At 37.7% G+C, this 5,973-nt stretch overlaps 2 protein-coding genes across 5 annotated transcripts in view; one reads left to right on the top strand and one right to left on the bottom strand.

Annotated features, from left to right (window-relative positions):
* LOC106869031 (cytokine receptor-like factor 3) overlaps positions 1-2,804 on the bottom strand; it is a 42,099-nt gene extending 39,295 nt beyond the window's left edge. For 2 of the 4 annotated variants that reach the window (XM_052966852.1, XM_014914529.2), the window contains exon 1: positions 1,930-2,801. The gene's annotated coding sequence lies outside the window, so the exon portion shown is untranslated. Of the gene's footprint in view, positions 1-1,929 lie in introns of all 4 variants that reach the window. The other 2 variants (XM_052966851.1, XM_014914533.2) reach the window with 2 other exon arrangements.
* LOC106869032 (acylamino-acid-releasing enzyme) overlaps positions 1-5,973 on the top strand; it is a 111,637-nt gene that overhangs the window by 21,493 nt on the left and 84,171 nt on the right. The window lies entirely within an intron of this gene.

Raw genomic sequence — 5,973 nt, 5'->3', positions numbered from 1 at the left:
ATATATATATATATATATATATATATATATATATATATATATATAAATGTAGAGAGGGAACTAAAGACTACATGGTTGGTAAGCAATTTCTTAACCACAGAGCCATGCTTGTATACTCAATATACAAATTCCCACATACATGATATTGTAAATAGCTAGCAGTTTTCGTCCACTAATTACTAGGATAATAATCTCACTTTAACGAAGCTTCTCAACTCACTATATTATTATTATTATTATTATATATGTGAGGCCCTATCGTATTTCAATTTAATACATGAAACTCTCAGCCATTGTGTTGATACTCATAATGAGTGACATATTCTGAGTCATGCTGAGTAGAATATGTTTTGCAAAGGAACTCTGATAACACTTTCGGCAGTTGGTTTCAAAAACAAGATCCGCATCAATCAACATTATGTCGTCCAAAATTTCGATCAACTGAACTTATTGTAGTTACCTCCCTTCTTTCTTGTTTTTTGAAATTTTAAACACCTCTTGAGTGACATTTTAAGTACTAATTAATTAGGTAATTGTAATTGATTAAAAGATTTCCAACAAGCCAAATCACACGTGAGACCTTCGTTTGTATTTGAAAAGAGTTTCTCTGAAGCATTTTTACGTCGGTCGTTGCTATTACTCAAGACACTCTGTCATCGTGTTTAAGACGGTAGACTATAATTTGAAGGGGATTCAGCTGTTATTTCTAGCAGCTTGCGTGACAATATGGAAGCACTACCCTTGTTGACTGGAGATTCTTTAATGCTGTCACGTGATGCGAAACCAAAACAATTCCTGGATATTTTTACAGCTGCAATTAAAGACGATGCCTCCATGAAACGTGAAGACTATTTCCCATTTGATATGAAAGGCATTAACACCACAAACCATCACTTCTTACTTGTCTTCTCAATATCTCTGACAGTTGGTGCCTATGTAAGACACCGGCTCCATAGAGTCAGAGGTGAGCTATTGTTAATTGAGGACACCGACACCCCGTCACTGAGTTGCAATTGCCCCCAATTACCCCGATTAATTTTAAAATTTTCTTTAGTCTCCTAAAAATTTTAAAATTTCATGTTTCTGTAAAAATCACATGACAGAATATTTGCTTTATATGGTAAATAACTGAGGGACTGACATGACATGTAATTCAGGGTGACAAAAACCGACAGCAATAGAGTTTAATAACAACCGATTACATTACAAACGTATGTATATATATATATATATATATATATATATTATATTATATTATATTATATTATATTCACTCCCAACAAATGGTGTTTATGAAAAATATTTGAATTATGGAGGTGCCGAAAAGTTGCGATCGTCTCATTCGTTTTGTATCTTTGGAAGGAAAACAGGTGGACGCTTCGGTTCCATTTCTCATCCCCTCTAAACCTGAGGACATGTATTTATCTAAGAAATTATTGTAATTTAATTATTACCAGACGGCAGCAGGCGCCAATATGTAGCCCGAAGCAATGCTGGTTTATAAACTGAAGAGTTTTCTCCTCATTAAATTGCTTTATTAATTATAGTTCTGAATAAAGTTTTGCTCCATGCAACGTTTCAACATACAAATGAAGTAAATTTAGCAACGATTTAATTATTGCATTGTAATGTTGTGTTTGTTGTTAAAACAATTATTAAAATGTGGCGGGAGACCCAGTAAACAAGAGCACATGTCTTCGTGGGGTAGATTAATTAAACAACAGTAATAAACATTATATTTGTAGCTAATTAAGACAGAGACAAACAAAAATAATAAATGAACCTATATATTATCTTTAGGGGCTGAAATAAATATGAAGGTTGGAAGAAGAGGGTAATAATAATTGTTTCTATAATAATAATTATCCTCATTATTTCTACAATAGTAATAATAATAATAATAATAATAATAACCATGCATCTGCTTACCTTGCAAGACAGAAGACTAAATGTGAGGACCTGAAATAATAGATGTAGGTTGCAGCAAAAAGAAAAACCCCTTTGAATTATACAACTGCACCGACAGCAACGTCGATGAGGGAGGAGAGAAAAAAGGGGTTAAAGCGTATAAAAGAAAAGGGAGCACTTCTAAAAAAGAAGAACAACAAGGATGGATGCTGGAGGAGATGGTGACGACGAAGGCAGCAAGTGACGTTTACATTTCACCAGAAATGATTTCTCCCTTTCCAAGCACCGACTTCCGGGATTTTTAACCAAAATTAGAACGGTTCCAGATCTGGGAGGTTTCCCTCTAAACAAACATCCTCACTTTCCACCAAATTCCCTGCTAGAATTATTTTTATAGACGTTTTTTTGAAAGACAAACCTATCAGAAAAATGTCGTTTCCCGTCGCTGCCTTGTGTGCTGCAGGGAAAATTAATTGCTCAAATAACGGCATTAATGTATCTAGGCCAGAGTAATTTGTCAACTGTGAACTACACCAGTCTGTCATCTATTTTAAATGCTTCTTTTCTGCCTGACACTGCTGCACAGGAGGTTGTTTAACCCCAGGTCAGCTATGATCGAGTAAGCCTTTGATCAAAGTTGTTCCAGCCATGACCATCCTATCATTTTCCCCCGTGCGTAGGGAATCCAAAATCATTTTATACTGACTTTTTTCTAAAATAGTAGTAGGATGTTATTTGAGTGAAATTTAGCTGCTATTTCTAATATGTCCAACGACCACGTAGAGACTCCCTCGTTAGCTCTCGATGTATATTTGTTTAATCTTCTGTCAACCCAAGGAAGCAGAACTACTATCAAAGGCTTTCCAGCTGTGACTATCCCATCTTATTTACGAAAATAGTCTAACTTGGACAACATTATCTTACGTGGTCGTTTTTTTTGTTGTTGTTTTTTAACTACAGTGGGCATTCCTGTAGAATAGAGTCGGAAATTATCTAGTGCTCCCAAAACAGTAATTTCTTTGTATGCGTATGTTTTAAGCACTGTAGAGCAAGATTCTGCAAAGAAGATAGGGGTTGCCCACCCTCTTTTCCCGTAATTTTTCAGTTTTCACCTTTTTTTTCTGAAATTTTGTTCAAACTTTATATTTTAAAAAGTTACGTTTTTTTTTAACTTATAATCCCAGATGTTTAAAATATAGATAAGAAATTGCAAATGAAAGGGAAAATAGAAAAGTCACTGATAATGAGGGGAAACGAAAATCCCTTCCATGCTTCTATGGGGTGCATTAGATAAGAGGGAGATTTGGCTATCGTTTCTAGCAAATGCAGAGAGCACGTAGACGTTCCACCGTGGGGAATGTTTTATGTACATGTTGTCTCCTTTAGTGTCGGTGAACCCTGATTGAATAGATCTATGTTGGGATGTTTCCCATTTGTGACTAACGTGTTTTCAGGAAAACTGTATCTTGGACTACATTAGTCTGTGCTCTAAGAGCAATTTGGCTGTTATTTCTAGCAGGTCTAGCCAACTTTATAGTTTGTAAATTTTTTGAGTAAATGCTAGTTTGTTTTAACAGACGCACATCCTCATGACTGCGTAATGAATAAATTTGTTGAAAGTTTTATCTACGAGATGGTCTTGTATTTCAGCTCCATAGATTCAGTTATTAAAAAGGCAGCGAACGGGCAGGATCGTTAGCGAGCCGGGCGAAAGGCTTAGCGGTGTTTCGTCTGTCGTTATGTTCTAAGTTCAAATTCCGCCGAGGTCGACTTTGCCTTTCATCCTTTCGGAGTCGATAAATTAAGTACCAATGAAACACCAGATCGATGTAATCTACTAGTTCCCCTACCCTAAATTTCAGCTCTGGTACCTAAAGTAGAAAGGATTATAGAGCAGCAGATTATCTCAAGATTCAAAATTTATTTCACTGAACTTGTTAATATGAAAAATGAAATGTGAGAATTGTACCAAAGTTGCGTTTCACGTAAATTTCTTCTGCACCCAAACACACTACTTTCTATTTATTTTTCATTTATACATTTTTGCACACGGCCCTGAAAACACTGCTACAGCTCTCTGTTGGGGGCCACATGGCTCCTAGTTGTTGATCTCCCTAAAAACTAAGCTTGCAGCACTATAAGAAATAAAGGTTTATACATCATTCATTGTGTAAGTTCCTTTAAAGTTATTCTTAAGCAAGTTTAAGAATAACAACAATGAGAAGAACCAATGTGGCTTTACAGATATTGGCACAATGCCCAATTTCGGGGGAGGGGAGGGGCTAAGTCGATTTCATCGACCCCCACCTCCCCTAATGCTCAATTGGTACTTATTTTATCGACCCTGAAAAGATCAAAAGCAAAGTCGACCCCAACAGCATTTGAACTGAGAATGTTAATTCAGAAGAAATACTGCTAAGCATTGAGTCTGGTGCAGTAATGATTCTGCCAGTTTGAGGAGGAGACTCAGTATTAAAAGTAGAGTTATACTTTTTATAAAATTACTTTTGACTCTCACAGCTCAGTCAAACTGTCCGACCCATGCCAGCATGGAAAGCGGACGTTAAATGACGATGATGATGATGTATATATATGATGATGATGATAGTTGAGATGTGTTCTGTTAAGAACATGTAAGAGTACAAATAGAGCACGTTCACCCTTAGAATCTCCAAATAGCCGGTAGTATTCTTATGGTATGCTACCATATTCTTTAGTGACGTGTTTTGTTACAGGCGCCATTGTAAGATGTTTTCATCCACCCCTAGATACCAGTAACATTCCTCGTCAGATATAGTGAAAACAGTCAATATATTTATGTATATTGGATGTGTGATATAAGTGTACATGTTTGACAGAGTGCAAGTGTTTTGAGAGAGAAGTTGGGCATAAGATGAATTAGATGCTGTGTGCAAGAGAGAAGACTGCACTTGGATGGATGCTGACAGCTCCCTAAAGAAGTGCTGGTCTCTCAAAATAGACGGAACACATGGAAGTGGGAGACCCAGGATGAAGTGCTGAAGAACAACCTCAGAATGCTGGAGCTTTCAGATGAGATGACAAAGAACTGAGATGCCTGGTACCTGGCTGTACACAAGAAGAACTGCACTCCACAGCAGAAGTGTTAAGACTAGCCTCTCTAGTGGTGAAAAGCACTTCTGGCAGTGCCACATAAAAGCATCCATGTGATGCCACATAAAAATGCTCGCGCGGTGCATCATAAAAGCAACCAACAGACTGTAAAGGGGTTGGTATTAGGAGAGGCATCCAACCACAGAAACCATACCAAATCAGATTGGAACCTGGTGCAGCTCTCCAGCTTACTAGCTGTGGTGGGATGGGGGATGTTGTGTGCATGGCAGGGGGGGGGGCTGACCATATAGGCCATGTCTGTATGTATGGATGGCCATGATTTTACTTCGCTTGACGTGTCTTCTCAAACACATCAAATTGCAAGAAGTCTTGCTCCCTTGCCATCTCTTCTGTGTGGCCCAACATCTGAAGATCCTTTCTCACCACTTCATCCCACATCTTCCTAGGTCTATCTCTTCCACAGGTTCCCTCCACAATTATAGCTCTGCACTTATTTATGCAGCTGTCCTCATCCATACACATCACATGACCATATCAGCACAGCCTTCTCTCTTGCACACAACATCTGATACCTCTTATACCCAGTTTTCCTCTTAGAATCATTTACACTCTATCATACATGCACACTGACATTGCACATCCGGTGGAGCATGCTACTTTCATTTCTTTCAAGCCTTCACAGGTCTTCATTAGCCACAGCCCATGTTTCACTGCCATGCAGCATAGCTGACTGCACACAGGCATCATACAATCTGCCTTTCACTCTGAAGAGGAAGTCTTTTGTTACCAACAAAAGTAGCAACTCTGAATTTTGCCCAACCCATTCTTATTCTAGCGACCACACTTTCAAATCGTCCTTCTTTACTGCTCACTTGGGACTACTTTCTCTGTTAACCTTTCTGTGATACTACTGCTCCTCTTATATGTCTATAAATTGCACTATGTACATATATATATATATATATATATATA

This window comes from Octopus bimaculoides, chromosome 4, assembly GCF_001194135.2.
Source record: "Octopus bimaculoides isolate UCB-OBI-ISO-001 chromosome 4, ASM119413v2, whole genome shotgun sequence".
Lineage (NCBI taxonomy): Eukaryota > Metazoa > Mollusca > Cephalopoda > Octopoda > Octopodidae > Octopus > Octopus bimaculoides.
Note: the sequence above shows the minus strand (reverse complement) of the source record. Positions and strands in the feature narration are given on the sequence as shown.